Source organism: Osmerus mordax, chromosome 8 (genome assembly GCF_038355195.1).
Source record: "Osmerus mordax isolate fOsmMor3 chromosome 8, fOsmMor3.pri, whole genome shotgun sequence".
NCBI lineage: Eukaryota > Metazoa > Chordata > Actinopteri > Osmeriformes > Osmeridae > Osmerus > Osmerus mordax.
Window position 1 is genome coordinate 7,743,911 of NC_090057.1, and position 17,352 is coordinate 7,761,262.

Consider the following 17,352-nt stretch of genomic DNA (forward strand, 5'->3'; position numbering starts at 1 on the left):
GCTCACATTTGTTAATCTATCTTTCATATCTCTCTAGATATGTCTCTCTTCCTCTCCCCTGCTTCCCCTCTCCTCCATCTGTTCTTCTCTCTCCCTCCTCCTTTCTCTCTTTCCCTCCTTCCCCCTCTCTTTCTTTTTCTCTCAGTTCTCTCTGCACACACACACATGCATACGCATGCAAGCACACACACAGGACCCAACTCACAGGAATGAAAGGGTAGGGAAGGCCTAATGAACAGCCAGGATTGCTGGGAGGAAATGGATTAATTGCAGCACTTTGCCAGAGCAGAGAGCCCTGACAGCTCCGGGGCTGACAGCTCTGGGGGCTGACTAGGGGGAGGGGGGAGAGGTACAGGGCAAAGGGCTGGGGGTACGGGGCAAGGGTAAAGGGCAGAGGGCTAGAGGTACAGGGCTAGGGTAGGCGTAGGTGGCAGAGGGCTAGAGGTACGGGGCTAGTTTAGGGGTAGGTGGCAGAGGGCTAGAGGTACGGGGCTAGTTTAGGGGTAGGTGGCAGAGGGCTAGAGGTACGGGGCTAGTTTAGGGGTAGGTGGCTGAAGGCCTTGAAGTAGCTGCATAGCATGTCAGTAGCTGTGTGTCATATAAGGAGTTATAGCGTTTGTAGCTGTTAAGTGTGTCAGTACCTATATGGTGTGTGAGTAACTATGGTGTGTCAGTAACTATGGTGTGTCAGTAGCGGTCCCTCTGAGAGGGTTGCGCTGCAGGGCGGAGGTAGGGGGAGTGTGGAGGAGCCAGCAGTCTTTCAGCAGGAGCAGACAGAGATGCAACCCCCCTCATCACAGCAGTGCTGGAGACTAGGGGGAGGGAGGTGTTTATTTTGGCTGGGCCCCGTGTGTGTGTGTGTGTGTGTGTGTGTGTGTGTGTGTGTGTGTGTGTGTGTGTGTGTGTGCACGCGTGTGTCTCCAGCTGCAGTAGTAGCCACTTGGCCTCCCTTGGAGCCTATATCTCATATCACAGCTGATGCAGTAGGATACAGTTAAAAAGCTACACACACACATTTCTATTTATACAGCACATACACACACACACACACACACACATAATCCTCAGGTTGGGGGTGGGGTTCAGAGAGGAGTAAGGGGGCGTCTGAGCTCCCGAGCCTCCCATCTTACAGACCAGGCCAGACCAGGCCAGACCAGGCCAGACCAGACCAGACCAGACCAGAACAGGCACCAACACTGACACAACATCACCTGATCCCCCCCAGAACACACACATCACATCAACCCTTGTGATCTCTCTCTCTTTTTCTCTGTGTGTCTGTGTGTGTCTGTGTGGTATGAATGGGAATGTATGTGTGTGGGTGCATACATACCAATGCCCATAAAAGGAAGTACATCTGATTAGGATGACATCATCCCTAAACAGCTCTCTCGTTCGCTCTCGCGGACACACACACACACACACTCACTCACTCACACACACACATGAACACAAACACACAATATGAAAACAACTCTGGTAGTTGCTCCAGAGCCATGCAGTCTTTTCCAAGTCTTTCCTTCTCAGCCCAGAGAGGAGGGTCTGAAAGAGGAGCTGGGTTCTGAGCAGACCCAGATCAGGGGGCATTGTTGGGGGTGTTAGGGGCGGGGCCAGGAGTGTTAGGGGCGGGGCCAGGAGTGTTAGGCAGCGTGGCCGTGGCTCAGTTGCCACTCTCTCCTGGTATGTCACTCTCAGCAGTGACCCGGCCCGCACACAAGGCTGTTTGTGGCACTGATGGGCTGTTGCCGTGGTGATGTGCTGATGCCAGGGGTCAGAGGGTTGTGCCCGCTCAGCATGTTTAGTCAGCTGGTGTCTAACCCTCAGCAACTGCTGTCCACTCTCACCACCCCAGTACCTGTCGGCTCTGGGAAACAACACACACACATGCTTACTCATACACACACTCACACACTCACTGTATCTCCATATTTCACGCTGTCTCTCTCTCTGTCTCATTCAGTTTCTTCTTTCTCTCTTACTCAGTATTCATAATGCAGCTGAATGATCTTTTCACAGCTTGGAAACAGCCTGTTTGCTGCAGTGCATTATGGGTGTGGTGGTCTTGTCAGTGGCACTGCACTTTTTTACCAGATTAAAATGGTTCTCTAACAAAGTGGATTACATTACATTACACTTGGTGTTTGATTAGAAGTTCCTAGACTTTACTTTATTTCCCTTTCTCTGTCTCTCTCTCTCATGTTCTCTCTCTCTCTCTCCAATGTCTCTGTCTAGTTCTGTATCTATCTCACCTCTCTTCTATGTAGGTTTGTGCTGCTTCTCAGTGTGTGGCCATTTCCACACAATGCCTTCCTTCATGTTGAAACTTTTGAGTTGTGTTGGTGCACATCAGCACTGATCAAATCATCCTCTTGAGGAACTCTCTTTCACTCTCACTTTTGTTCTCTTGCTCAGTCTTTTTCTTTCATTTCGTCTCTCTCTTTACTTCTCTCTTTCACTCTCTCCCTTTCCATCCATCCCGCTGTCTCTCTCTGGCCCTCCATCTCTCATCATTCATCTCCAGTCATTACATCATTACATCCCAGGTCTGATCCACAGTCTTGCTCGGGTCATGGAGTTTCTTCAGATGCACCCTCACTTCCCTAACCCTTCCAGAACCCAGGGATAATGGCACACCAGAAGCTGATTGGGCAGGCCAACAGGAAGTCTGGCCAGCGCTGCCTTCTGTGGCATGTGTCACGTTACTCTGTCTTTGAAGGGGTTAGTATGAAAATAGAGAGAAACCATGCTGTGTGCCAGCAAGCAGCTTTGATCTGTCTATCTGCAGAAGGTTTAGGAAACATGGTGGAGATAATCAGCAGAGGGAAGGAGGGGGGTGCGGGAGAGAGAAAGACAGGGAACAGACATAGCCGTCTGTCTGTTTCACCTGCACCTCTGTGTGTCTCAATCAAATGGCTGTCTGTCTCACCTGACCCCCCTCAAACCAGTTTTCAACACACAGGCCAGAGGTGTGGTGTGGTGTGGTGGGTGTGTGTGGTGTGGTGGGTGTGGTGGGTGTGTGTGGTGTGGTGTGGTGGGTGTGGTGGGTGTGGTGTGGTGTGGTGTGGTGGGTGTGGTGTGGTGTGGTGTGCTGGGTGTGGTGGGTGTGGTGTGGTGTGGTGTGGTGTGGTGTGGTGTGGTGGGTGGGTGGTGTGGTGTGGTGTGGTGTGGTGTGGTGGGTGGGTGGGTGGGTGGGTGGTGTGGTGGGTGGGTGGGTGGGTGGTGTGGTGTGGTGGGTGTGGTGGGTGTGGTGTGGTGTGGTGGGTGGGTGGGTGGGTGGGTGGGTGGGTGGGTGGTGTGGTGTGGTGTGGTGGGTGTGGTGTGGTGGGTGTGGTGTGGTGTGGTGTGGTGGGTGTGGTGTGGTGTGGTGGGTGTGGTGGGTGTGGTGTGGTGTGGTGGGTGTGGTGTGGTGTGGTGGGTGTGGTGGGTGTGGTGGGTGTGGTGTGGTGTGGTGGGTGGGTGGGTGGGTGGGTGGGTGGGTGGGTGGGTGGTGTGGTGTGGTGTGGTGTGGTGGTCAGATATATTGCTGCTCCAGACGGTCCCACCATCTCCCTGCTCAAGCGCAGGAAGAGTTAGAGACTTAAGCTCTAATATGGTTGGTGAACATATGGGACAAAGCAGTGTGCACAAGTTCAAACAGACCCTCTCTCTCTCTCACACACACACACACACACACACATACACTCTTTGGTTTGGAGTGAAAGGAAAGCCCTCGACTCACAGGACAGAGCTGCATTGTTGTGTTCTTCTGGTCATGTTCTAGAATCTTCTGAAGCCACCCCCTACCTTACTGTGCTGTAGCGCTGTTGTCCTGTTGTATGTGGAGTTTGTGAAGAACAGAGGAACTAATGCAAACCAGTCTGTGGCTGGTTGCAGTTTTCCTACTGTGGTCGAGGAGGAGGAGACAGAGTGAAAAAGCGAGTGAGCGGGAAAAAAGTTAGTGAGGGAGTGAGAGAGAGGGAGAGAGAGAGAGAGAGAGAGAGAGGGAGAGATAGAGAGAGAGGGATAGAGTGAGATAGAGAGCAGATAGACAAAAGAGAGAAAGTGACAGAAAGTGAAGGAGAAAAAAGATAGGGCTGGAGGAAAGAGAGCCGAGAAAGAGAGGAAGAATAAATAAAAGAGAAATCCCAGGGCAGTCACAGACCAGATTCCAAATCTCAGCTGAATGAAATTCTCAGGTCATTTCCTGTCTCTGCATGCTAAACCCCCCCTCCCACCACCAACACCATCTCTCTCTCTCTCTCTCTCTCTCTCTCTCTCTCTCTCTCTCTCTCTCTCTCTCTCTCTCTCTCTCTCTCTCTCTCTCCCTCTCTTTTCCCCACATGCACACACCCCCTTCTATCTACCATGCAGTCACACTCAACCTCCTTCCCTCCCTCCCTCTCTCTCTTTCTCTCTCTCCCTCACGGGCTCCACTCACAGTAGTCTGCTGTGTAGGTGGACACTCCATGCCCTGCTGTTCTCCCTCTCTCTCTTTCCCTCATTCCCTCCCCGCTTCTCCCTCCCTCTCTCTCTCTCTCTTCCTCTCTTACGTTCCCTCTCTCGCGCTGTCACATTCCAGTCGTCTGCAGCCCGGGTCTCACTTTCTCTCTGCGAGAGCAGGACGGAAGGAGGGAAGGACGAGGAGGAAGGAAGGAAGGAGGTGGAAACTAACAGGAGTAAAAAAGAAAGGACTCTCCCTCTTTCTGAATCCCTCCCTCACTCCCCATTCAGAAAGAAAAGGAAGAAACTGAAACCCAGTCCGTACTCTGGCAGGATTAAAGGGGGGGAGAAGCAGAGAAGGAGTGTACCTTCCTAAAGGGATTTGATTTTTTCTTCACCTTCACCTTTTTTTTTTTTTCCTTCACCTTCCATCTCTCCTCTTTTGGGGGCTGGTGACTCCGGTTCTCCTCCACAGCACGGTGAGGACTCACGTGAGCGTCTGTTTTTCCTGTCTGTCCTCTCCGTCCGCTCCCCCACCCCTCCAGCCCCGCTCGGGTGAGGACACACACAGACACTCACACCCAGGGAGAAACGGCACGCGCGCCGGGAGGTAGAGAGGGACTTATTGTCTAGACCTCAGGAGGATTTCCACTCAGTCATGTGTGTGTAAGTGTCATCTTCTCTCCTCTCTCAGAACAAGGCTTCACACCGCCCGCTGTCAAAAGGGGATTCTCTCCTCGTCGCTAGAATGTGTGTGTGTGTGTGTGAACCTGAGGAATGTGGCCATCCTGAGGCTTTTTCTCGCGTGGTTCCTGTGTTGTGCATGCCTCCCTCCAGTGAGGTGATTCTGCATTACCACACCACAATGTTAAAGCACTGTCTGGTCAGCCTGTGGTGTGAGGCTGAGTGTGGGTGTTCACCACCTTGGCTAGCTCAGGGAACACTGTTGAGTGTCTTTTAATTGCTTGCTGGGTGCTCTGTATCGGGTTTCTCCAGGTTTTTCTGAGACCAATGTGGGGTCTATTCTGGTCTCTCCTCCATGAGAGACCAGTGTTGAGTATGTGTTGGTCTCCTACCAAAAGACATTCATGTTGGGTCCCAGTTGGTCTCTCCTGTAAGTGAGATAAGTATATCTCTGAGAGATTATTATTGTGTCTATCTATGTTGGTCTCTCTTTGTACACCCAGTTTCTCTCTGCTGTTTCAGTGTCTGGGGAAAGCAGCACGTGTGTCTCTCTGTGTGTGTATCTTTAGTGTGTTACCTTCTGTGTCTGGTCTCTATAAGGACTGGTGAGTGGTCAGGAGCCAGTCCAGTCCCGGCCAGGCCAGGCCAGGCCAGGGCTGAGTGAGTAGATGACAGGGAACACTGACAGCCCAGCGTGTGGAGTGTAGAGAGAGGCACGGCAACAACTGTATGACACAAACACACACACACACACAACTCTGTTACTGTGTGTGTGTGTTAATGTCATGGAAAAAGTCATTAAGAATGAGAGTTGGTTAGTATGATTACATGTTTGGAAATATGTGTGTGTGTGTGTGCACGCTGAAATAGTTTGGAACCGCGGGAGAGAGCATGAGAACTCTGGTGTGGTTACCATAGATGGTCGGTGTGGTCAGTGATGAGGTGTTGGTCGTATTGAACAGAGCAGAGCAAAGCAGCATAGAGTAGAGTAGACTAGACTAGACTAGACTTGACTAGAGTAGAGTAAAGTAGACCAGAGCAGGCTAGATCTGAGTAAAACAGAGTAGAGCACTCTCTGCTTATTAAACCAGACTTTTGCACTCACTGTGCCACATATAAAACAGTGTGGATTTCTCCCAAGAGTGGTCTGTTGGAGTGTGTGTGTGTGTGTGTGTGTGTGTGTGTGTGTGTGTGTGTGTGTGTGTGTGTGTGTGTGTGTGTGTGTGTGTGTGTGTGTGTAGCAAGCTGCCAGCCAGGTTCCCTCTAAGCGGTGTGTATTGTGAGCAGCAGTAGAGGGCCTGTCCCTCCCTAACCACAAGGGACTCTTTGTTTGTCATTTATGAATTAGTGTGTGGTTTGGGTAACGAGAGGCCTGGTCGAGTTAGAAGGCACAGCAACTGGACCAGCCCAACCCTGAACACACACAAGCAAGCTTCATTAGACTGGAGCTTTATAACGTGTGTGTGTGTGTGTGTGTGCTTTGTTTATTATTTTAGGTTAGTGGTCTGAATGTTCTCTGGAGATTAACTGAGAGATTTAGATAATGTCAGAAGAAGGATGTTTAATTGTGTAATTTGCCCCTCTCTCTCTGTCTCCCCTCAATCTTTCTCCTTTACTTTAGTTTTGATCTCTTTCTCCTTCTTTCTCTTCCTTTTTCTGGTTTTCTATCTCTCTTATTTGCTGTATTCTCATGCAGAAAGGGTTTGGGGTAGTCTGAAAGTTTTCTTTGAAACCCTCTCATGAACACGCACTCTTCAGTGTGTTTGACAGTGGTTATCAGCAGACATCAGTGTTTGAGAAGTAGATGAAAGGTTGTTCAGAGTCATAAAAACTCCACTCTGTCTCTGTCCAGCCACAGGAAATATGCCCTCTATCTTTCTTGTCTCTCTTTTATTTCCTATTGATCCTTCAGCCCTTTATGACCCTCTTACATCCACCCACCCAAAACCATCTTTCTCTCTCTGTCTTTTATTCCCTTGCACACTTGTTTGTACTTTTCATCAAGAGGTTTTATTTACTTCAGTCCAGTCTGAATGGAACCTGGCTTCTTGCTTTGGACCTCACTCCTTCCTTGAATGTATCCTCTCTTCCCTCCTCTCCCTCCTTTTAACATAGCGTGGTCTCCCTCCCTCTCTTCTTCCTTTAATATAGCTTTTCCTCACTCCTTCTCTCCACCTCTCCCTCCTTTACTATAACCTCTCTCTGCCTCTTGTCCCTTCCTTTAATAAAGCCTTCCCTCTGTCCTTTACGCTCTCCCTCTCTCCCTCTCATGGCTTACTCCCACCTACCATCTCCGATGTGATCGTTTTCTTTCTTCCCTGCCCTCTGTTTTTGAGACTTAGCATGCATTCCTCTGCTAGTCCCTAGGTATGCTTACACTTTCTCTCCCACTCCCTCTCTCTCTGCTCTCCTCGGTTCTGTCCTTCTTTCAGCTTCTCTCTCCCTCTCTCTCTCTCTCCCTCTCTCTCGCTCAACTCCGCACTCAATCCACCCCCACCCCTGCGTCCGCCCTCCCCCGCCCTTGGATCCCCTATCCAGCCCTTGTTTGGGGGCTCCTGATCGTCGAAGCAGATGTGGTGGGCACCGGAACTTCCTGGCATTCTTTGGCCAACAAGCAGCTGCTTCGTGGGGGTTCATCCCTGACCCCCCCCCCCCCAATCCTCCGTACCCTCAGGTCCCACCCATCCCCCCATCCCCTAACTCCCCAACCCCATGATAAGCCCCCCCCCACCGCCAGCCACTCCCTAACCCCCCCCAGCATCACCCTAAAAGTACCGCCGACTGTACCACCCAACAACTCCACAGTTCTGCCCATGCACACCACTACACACACACACACACATACACACAAACACACATTACCATACCAGACCATTATTCACTAGGTTCTCACACTCATCTCCCCACCAGTCTCTCTCAGAGCTGGACACTGTCAGCTCCTCTTCCAGAAGTTGATCCTTTCTGAGGCAGAACAGCTGGGATCAGACACACCATACTCACTCAAACACACACACTTATTTTGTGTGTCTGTGCTTGGTCCTGGTGTCAGCAGAGACATGGTTTACAGAGGAACTCTGGAGGATCTCTGGAGGTCGGACTCATCTGAAGCTGTGTTATTGTGCAGACTGTGCTAGGACAGGGATCTGAAGATGGGCAGCTTTATGGCTGCTGGAGGCCATATATCTCTGGATGAGATGCTTGCAGAGCCTCCTCCTTCTCTCCTGACTTTGGAGGTCACTAGGGTGTTGGTGTGTATATGTGTCTGGGCGCGTGAGTGTATGTGTGTGTGTGTGTGTGTGTGTGTCAGAGAGTATACTCAGACTACTGCATTGCTAAGCCCAGGTATCGAGGCATGTTCTGTACTTTTACAGATCTGGTTTTGCCTCCTTCCCTTCTTCCTCCATCTCTCCGTCCCTCTCACCATCCCTACTCAATCCCCCCTACCTCCCTATTTCTCCCTCCCTCATGCATAAATCCCTCCTGACCCCTCTGCTGCCCTCCCTTCCTGCCTCCACCTCTCTTCCCTCCATCCCTCTCTCCATCCTTCCCTCCATCTAAACCCCCCTCTCCCTCATTAAACTCAATTTGTTCTGAGGAGCAGGGAATGACTTGTGCCCAGAAACATGTGCTGCACAGAGAGAGAGAGAGAGAGAGAGAGAGAGAGAGAGAGAGAGAGAGAGAGAGAGGACGGGAGAGAGGTTTAGGGTAAGTGAAGACTGGCAGAGTCCACAAAGTGAAAGCAATAGAATGGGTAAGACAAATAGCTTGATAGAAAAAGTGACAAAAAAGAGTAGAATAGACAATGCCAGAGATGGAGAGAGTGGTAGAGAAAAAGAGAAAGAGTGAGAGAGAAAGAGAAAGAGTGAAAGAGGCACAGAACTTCATTCAGGTTCAGATAAACATCTATTGGTTCCCTGTCATGAAAACTGAAACTTCTAAGCAACCCCACTCAGCTCATAACCAGCTAACCCAACTCTGTTTTCAGACTTTCAATGTCTAAATGTTGAAAAGGGGAGTAAAGAGAGGGTTTGGGGGTGGATAGAGAGTTTAATTAAGGTAGTTTATTGAAAAGCCAGAGAAAATTTTGTTAATTTGTGTTTTGTAGACTTGTGACTTTATTGACATAAACACATGCTGTAAGCAAGGTTTGTTTTCCTCTATGAACTGTAAACACATGTTTTAGGTTGTGTCTCTTCAGTACTTTTATCACTCCCATATTACAGGTCGGGTCGGCAGAATTAGCAGACACCATTAATGATGTAGGCGGCGAGTTTATAGCCCTGGGTTTGAATGAAGCATTAAATCGCTGCAGCCTCCACTCTGGCTCCCATCCTTGTAATGGATGTTGGTTTCAAGAAATAACACCTGCAACGCTGTAAAGGCTAGGCTAATCCAAACATGCTGTACTGGAAAGATATAGGGGCTAAACTATGCTAAGCTAAACAGTATGTACAGTGCTATAGAACCTACCATGGGCTACATTAGGCTAAGCTAAACAGGCAGTGCTTATAGAGTGTATGCACATTGCACAAGCTCAAGAGAAACAGGTTTCAGGTCTCCAATTTCCTTCATTATTGCACAGTTAAGCACTAATTTGGAGTCAGTGACTCTTACCTGAGTCCTGTAACTCATGATGACTCGTGACTCAGCATGATCCTAATCTGTGGTTAGGTACACCACCTATTCACACAATCTGAGGGATGCCTGTGGCGACGGCGAAGGAGAAACCAGATTAGATGAATACAGATTAGGACCACCACTCTCGTGGGACACAACTGCCTAAAAATGGTCGAATCCCATGAAGAATCCCATGTATCAACTTTGGTAACCACCTCAGATCAGAACTCACCGTCTTGCTGCGTGTGAGCCTGATGACCATGTGACCAGGTCACGTGTGACCACGCTCATCCAGAACGAGTCAGCTCTCTTGATACAGCTCCATGTGGGTAATTACCCCGCTGATAATAAACTACCGTTCAACCGTAGCCTAAGGGGTTACAAGTCACTGGGTAATATAAGCGAAGAGCATCACATGACCAGATGAAAATGAGCCGGCTGTACTGTTACCACAGGCAGGAGCACATGCACACACATTGTCAGTGACACGTACAGACGTGTATATAAGCCAAAATGAGTGTATGTAACCTAAAGTGGGCCTGAGTTACTATTGGCACGTGTTGGGTCATGTACAGTGTGTATAGTGGTGCATAAGTGTGACAGACGTATGGAGGTAATACCCGTCGTTTCAGAGTCTGGTCAGTGTCAAGGTGACTGTGCTCTGTTTGGGTTGGGATAATCTTCTGGTAGTTTCCTACTAATAACTGTGATATTACTGCTGGGTGTGTGGGCCTGGACAGTCTCACTAGCACTTCTCTCTAGATATCCTCTCGCTCTTTCTAATTCTCTCATTTTTCTCTCTCTCCCTCTTTCTCTCTTCCTCCCTTTGTCTCCTCTTCTCGCTCTCTGTTGGTTTTAATCACTGTACATAATGGCGTCCGTCAGCTAAAAGCAGAGCCAGACCTCCACTGTCGTGTTTGTTTAGCGATGCCAATGTGAGTCCAGGCCAGCTCCCTCTTTCCTCCCTCTCTCTCTCTCTCTCTCTCTCCTCTCTCTCTCTCTCTCTCTCTCTCTCTCTCTCTCTCTCTCTCTCTCTCTCTCTCTCCTCTCTCTCTCTCATCTCTCACTTCCTCTCTCTCCTCTCTCTCTCTCTCTCTCTCTCCTCTCTCTCTCTCTCTGCTCTCTCTCTCTAATCTCTATGTTATCCTGGATGCCCTGCCAGAACCATACTTTTGGAATGACCCTTTAAGACCAGTGAAGCCACAGTCTGGACACATATACCCTGATCTTAGCTTGTTGATCCTAGCCAGTCATCAGGAGGCCTATGATGTTGGCTTAGCTGTTGGCCTGCTATACACCGCTGCATTTTAAATAAAGCTAGAACAGGGGCTTCTTAAACTATTTCAACCAGACTCCCCTTTTAAAATGTTAAAATGTTTAACCCCCCCTCTTCCATTAGCATCCAATCCTCTCTTGACAGCAATATACTTTCCTTATGTCCTCCTTACAACAGAACAGTACACTCCATCTCTGCCGGAAGAGACAGGGTCCTGAAACAGTGCGAATATTCTATGATTCTGTGATTCGTTTTGACTCATACAATCTCAGGTAAAAGGCACAGCACAATTATTCATTGTTATCTTGCAGATTATTACATTTCCAAGCTTGCTGTTCCAAACTTGAATTGGGATAGCAGGATAGTAGGCCCTTTGTATGGTGGATGCTCACTGTCATGCTTGACCAATCAGGTAGAGTGTACCATACGGATTTTACCCATAAATGTCAAGGGTTAGCTCCACCCCTGCTCCAGTCCTTTCTCTCTTCTTCTCCTTCCCGTTTTTCCTCTCTCTTTCTTGATCTTTCTTCTCTATCTCTGCCATCCTCCTACCTCTCCTCTCTCGCTGCTCCTCCCTCCATTTCTCTCTCTCTCTCTTTCCTTCTTTTTTTTCTTTTGGTTCATGTGTTCATGTGGGTCTTGTTCGTGTCAAAGCCCCCCTTCCCCTCACAGAAACACCACATGAAGATTGTCGTTTTTACCCAGGTGGCTATTTAGAAAATGTTCAACTCCTGCTGTGCTCGCTGGTGAACTTTCCAGAGAGTTCTACCCTCAAGCTCTGCTCTAATGCTGGCATCCAAATGGACACAACTGCTAGAATGGGAGTTGAGCTGTCAGACGCGGGCAGGGAAGGCATTCCCAGCTGTGTGGAGCTGTCGTGGGGAGTGTGAAACGGAGATGCTGTGGTGGTAATTGAGACATCAACAGAGAAGGAGCAGTTGTCTCAGAGTGTAATGTGCTGCTGTAACTGTGTTTAGCTGCAATTCGTTATCGAATCACCGAGATGGATACTGATCCAGCAACGACACGAGCCCAAGGCCCACAACAGGTGTTTATTTTAAGACACTTGTAAAAAGAGAGAGAAAAAGAGAGAGTGTGTGTGTGCCCCTAGTCTGAATGACACAGCTGTGAGGTATAGAGGAGGCAAACCAGACAGTGGTGAATATGGAGCCGAAGTAGGCAGATATACTCGAAAGCCACCAAACTCCTCACCAACTGAACTAAGTCTATCAACCTTGTTAGATCAGATTAGACACTAAGTGTGGACACAATACTGAGTTTCTGAACATGAGAATCTGTATGGTGGTAATATTAGAGCTGTCCAATGACACATAAACAGAATTTTTATATAGATGGTGTATGTGTGTGAGAGAGAGAGAGTGTGTCGCGTGAGTGTGTGTGTGTGTGCGCGCCCGTGTGTGTGTGGTGGACCTGTGTGCCAGGAAACCCAAGCCGTTGAGGGGGATGAGAAAGGAAATGATGTGATGGGTTTACTGCAGCGCACTCTTCCATGTCTTATGGATACTCCCCTCCTCTCCCTCTCCCTCTCTCGTCTCCTCTCCCTCTACTCTCTCTCTCTCTCCTCTCTCTCTCTCTCTCTCTCATCTCTCTCTCTCTCTCTCTCTCTCTCTCTCTCTCTCTCTCTCTCTTCTCTCTCTCTCTCTCTCTCTCTCTCTGTCTCTCTCTCTCTCTCTCAGTCTGTCTTTTCCTTCTCTCTCTTCCCCTGTGCTTTCTCTTCTGTCCTCTCCTTCTTGAGTAGAAACAGCCGCTAGTGTAGCTTGTGTTTGTGTGCTTAATCACAGAAGTCTATTTTAGGAGAGGACTCTAATAATAGCCAGTGAGGCTCAGTCAGGGTTCTGTAGACAGTAAGGACAGGACCAGTATGTGTGTGTGTGTGTGTGTACAACATGACCGTGTGTATGTGTGTACTACAGCACCAGACACAGGCTGCTGTGTAGTGATTAGTGAGAGCCGATGACAGGTCTGGACTGATACACAACTCTGTGTAATTACCCCTGGCCAGGCAAACTGCCTCTCTTAAGACTGGAGCTCTATCAACAACACGCACATCACACACACACACACACACACACATCGAGACACACATGCAGGACTGGAACCTGCCTTTCTTCCTCAATAAGAACCACACACACACTTAGACAAGTCTGCCCTGCTAGACTAGTCGTCATGGATTATCACGTGTTGGGTATTTCCAAAGCTGTTCAGCTGTCTGGATGTCTGGTCACTTACAGTATGAGGAAGGGTTTACACAGCAATATGACATGGAGCGTGCACAGACACATACTGGCACCATGACAGACAGCTCAAATATACCTGAGAGAGAAAGGCACACTCATACACACACTCCATACACACCTGACTGAGCGAAAGGTTGGAAGGGTGGGACTTTCTCCGTCGGGGCTAGCCAGACTCCGCCCTACAGTGATGAAGAGATAAAAGGGGAGAGAGAATGTGGGCTGTCTGCATTCTAGCACCATGCTTAATGTCTCGAAACTGATGGAGAGATAACTATGTCAAACCTACCTTCCTTCATTTGTAATAGACAGGGAGGAGACAGAGATGTGAGAGAGACAAATTACTTACTGTAAGTCGCTCTGGATAAGAGCGTCTGCTAAATCACTAAATGTAAACGGTATTAACTGGACTGGTTTTGTCTCATCTGACACACGTTGAGACTTCATGTCCCAGAATCCCTCTGTCTTCAAGCGGGGTGTTCCCTTTAGCCATGGACTATGCATGGAGCTGAGGACTTCCACCACAGCTTCCACAGTCATCATGACCAACATTGTTGTTTCCTGTCACTGTCTAGACTAGCCAGGCTCTTATCTGTGCAGAGGCTGTTGTGAGGCTGGTTTCGCTAGACACCCCCCTTTTCTCAGACAATACACAAGTCTAATTTGAATGCAGCATCAGCAGCCCTCTCTCCCAATCAAAGCTTTTGTCTCTTATCTGATTAGCTCATAAACCAGACACAGGCCAGTGAGTTTTAGGGTAGGGTGCCCTCTGATGACACGGCAATTTAGCGCTTCCTTGTTGACCCAGTGAAACATCAGATAATACTGTTCTGCTGACCTCTTGAGTTACCGTGCTGTCTCTGCCCTTACTCCAGTCCCTCTCTCTCTCTCTCTCTCTCTCTCCTCTCTCTCTCTTCTCTCTCTCTCTCTCTCCTCTCTCTCTCTCTCTCTCTCTCTCTCTCTCTCTCTCTCTCTCTCTCTCTCTCTCATCTCTCTCTCGCTCTCTCTCTCTCCTCTCTCTCTCTCTCTCTCTCTCTCTGTCTCTCTCCCCACCGCTAATAAAGTGAATGAAACACAAACACCGTCTCCCTCCAGGCCTCTGTTTGGACAGGTCACTTGTCCCTCAGGGGGTCGAAGGTCACCATGGGAGAATATTAGTGGTTGGACACTGCTGCGTGGTCAGCCTTTGAAAGGGACACCCTGCTCATCTGCAGGCCTGCCACCCTGGTGCCTGCAGGTCTTACTGGTCCGGTGTAGTTCATGTCCTCAACAAGGATTTGATTATGTCTCTTGATGTCGGAGTTGATTCTGAGGCTTCTATGGTATGCTGAGTGTGGAGATGGGGGGTGGGGGGGGGGGGGGGGGTGGGGGGGGGTGGGGGGGGGGGTCGGGGTGTGGATGGTCTGTGTTGGAGGGGTATGGGGGAGGGAGGGTCACACTGAAGCAGGGTCCGTTTCACACCTGTTTGTTAATGACCTCTCGTTTGTCATCAGCCCACTATTCCGGTGCCTACATCTGTCTGCCTGCTAGCAACTGTTAAGTGTGTGTGTTTGTGTGTGTGTGTTGTGTTTCTGAGTGTGTGTGTGTGTCTGCTCAACCAGAATTATGTGTTATCCATTGTAGTAAAAAGGGAAAAACAGAACTCTATGGGCTTTGCAAATTAATCTTGGATGTGTGTGTGTGTTGGGGGTGGTGAGGGGGGGTACTGAACCCGCCCTCGCTGAGCCAGAAGAAGGAGAGTTTGTTTCAGTTCACAGGTTTTCATCAGTATCAGGTCCCCCTGTGTAACCAGGCCTGGAGACATGGGCTGATCCGGAAGAGTCCATTCCAACACCACAACTGGGCCATGCAGGACAGGATAAGCACCCCTCCCTCAGACATCCAGCACATCCTATTCCTCACCCACACCTCTCCCCCACTGCAGCACCCCCTCTCCCCGCCTCACTGCTACCCTGCCCCCACCCCAACCTCACCAGCCCCCACTGCTCACATTACCAGTCCTCAAGACCTAGCTCCTGACGTGCGTACCCAACACAAATAATGGCTGTGGTTAGTCATCCCCTGTCATATACAACACACACAGCACGTATGGTGTGACGGCTATGAAGGGAGTACTCAGCTTGGGTTTGGAAAAACATTACGTTTATGCTGAGGCTTGGCTAAGGTCAGAAAGGTCCTTTCCTCTCACAACCACACACACAACACATTACACACTTATAAACTCTGGCTTCACAAGACCGCATCTGCACACCGACATCTGCACTCTTCACGATCACCTATCCTACGATTTCTCAAAGACTCCCCATCACCCTGCTTACAACACACACACACACTCAGGCACACACTTCCCCAATCTGCTGCAGTCAGCTGGATCCAGTTAGTTCTCCATGGTGGGCATGTTCCCTGGTGAGACTCTGGACACTGAAAATCCTTTGGAAGAGAGAGGAAGGGTGGAGCAGGGGTGGAGAACAGGGGGCAGAGGGGAGAGAGGAGGAGGGGTGGAGAACAGGGGGCAGAGGGGAGAGAGGAGGAGCGGTGGAGAACAGGGGGCAGAGGGGAGAGAGGAGGAGAGGTGGAGAACAGGGGGCAGAGGGGAGAGAGGAGGAGGGGTGGAGAACAGGGGGCAGAGGGGAGAGAGGAGGAATGCAATCTCAACACCTTCAGCTTGTGGCCTGTTCACCTAGCATATGTTGTTCCTCGAGAATGCTATTAGCTACATGCGTTTTTGGTCTGTGTGTGTGTGTATATGAAATGAGTTTAGGGGAGCGGCACTTTGATGTCTCAGATTAAGGGGGGCCCAGGCTAAGGTTTGATTGAAGCCAGACAGAGTTGCTCAGTCCCCTGACACACACACACACACACACTGCACTGCACTGTTAAATGCACTTCAGTCACATCCAGCTGCAGCTGCCATTCACTCTTTTCTCCAAACCCTTTCTTCACTTTTTCTAATTCTCTCTCTCTTTCCCTCCCTCTCCTCTTTCTCTCGGCGCTTGTCTGTGGTGTCCTCCTGTGTCCTCTCCCCCCTCTCTTCCCCTCTTCCCAGGTGGGTTGCATTGTGCTGCCTTTTCCCCATCAGGCTCTAAAAGCATTGTCCCACTGCAGTTTAGCTCTGGTCTGGACATTGGGCCTCTGGCTCCCTCCCTCCATCTCTCTCTCTCCCTCTCTTTTTCTCTCCCTCCACCTCTCTTTTTCTCTCCCTCCAGAGTGCTCCAGAGTCCAGTGAAAACAACGTGTGTTTCTGCCAATGTATACACAACCCTTTGTTACAGGCCTGCTGGTCTCCTGAGCCCTGTCCCCCCTCCCCTGTCCCCCTCACCATCTCTCCCCCTCCCGTCCCCCACCATCTCTCTCTCTCTCTCACCATCGCTCTCTCTCTCTCACCATCGTTTCTCTCTCTCACCATCGTTCTCTCTCTCACCATCGACTCTCTCTGAACCCTCCATCTTGCTCTCTCTCACCCCCTATCTGTCTGTTTTTCTCTTCCAACTATCTTTCTCTCACCCTCTCTCTCCCTCCATCTCTCTCCCCCTCCATCTCCCTGTCTCTCCCTTCTCTTCTCTCTCTATCTCTCTCTCTCTCTCTCTCTCTCTCTCCCTTCGCAGTCATCTCCTCATGTTCCCACTCCCCTGTGGTGTGCTGGGGTCTTGCACTGTGCAGAGAGAGGAAGGGAGTGTGGCCAGGATCCCGTTAGCAGAGTTATAATAAGACATAAGAGGAATTCATTTCGCTCAACGTTTTCACACCATGTCATTAAAGTGCTGGCAGATTCCACATATAGATTTATACATTGTTTCTCACCCTCAGCACTCTTTCTTTCTCTCCCTCTCTCCCTCTCTTTCTCCCTCTGTCTCCATAACTCTCTCTCATTCTCTTTCTACCTAACTCTCCATCTCTCTCTATGCTTAACTATATTTCTCTCCCTCTCTCTCTCATTCTCACCTCTGCCTCTCATTCCTCCCTCATTTCCTACTGGCTTCCTGATGTGAGGTTAGCTGTGTTCTTGTCCTCAGGTTTCTGTTGACTGCTCTGTTTGCTGACAGCCAGTTGTCACTTGAGCACTTGTTTCCCTTCCTTGTTTCCTGGAGCTGAGCCAGACAG

The 17,352-nt window shown here is 49.6% G+C and overlaps 1 protein-coding gene across 2 annotated transcripts in view; it reads left to right on the forward strand.

The window, feature by feature from the left end:
* LOC136947528 (protein eva-1 homolog A) overlaps positions 1–17,352 on the forward strand; it is a 53,869-nt gene that overhangs the window by 28,674 nt on the left and 7,843 nt on the right. Inside the window, exon 1 of one of the 2 annotated variants that reach the window (XM_067241628.1) lies at positions 4,812–4,898. The exons of the other annotated variant lie outside the window; for it this stretch is intronic. The gene's annotated coding sequence lies outside the window, so the exon portion shown is untranslated. Of the gene's footprint in view, positions 1–4,811; positions 4,899–17,352 lie in introns of those variants that run through there. 2 annotated transcript variants of the gene reach the window in all.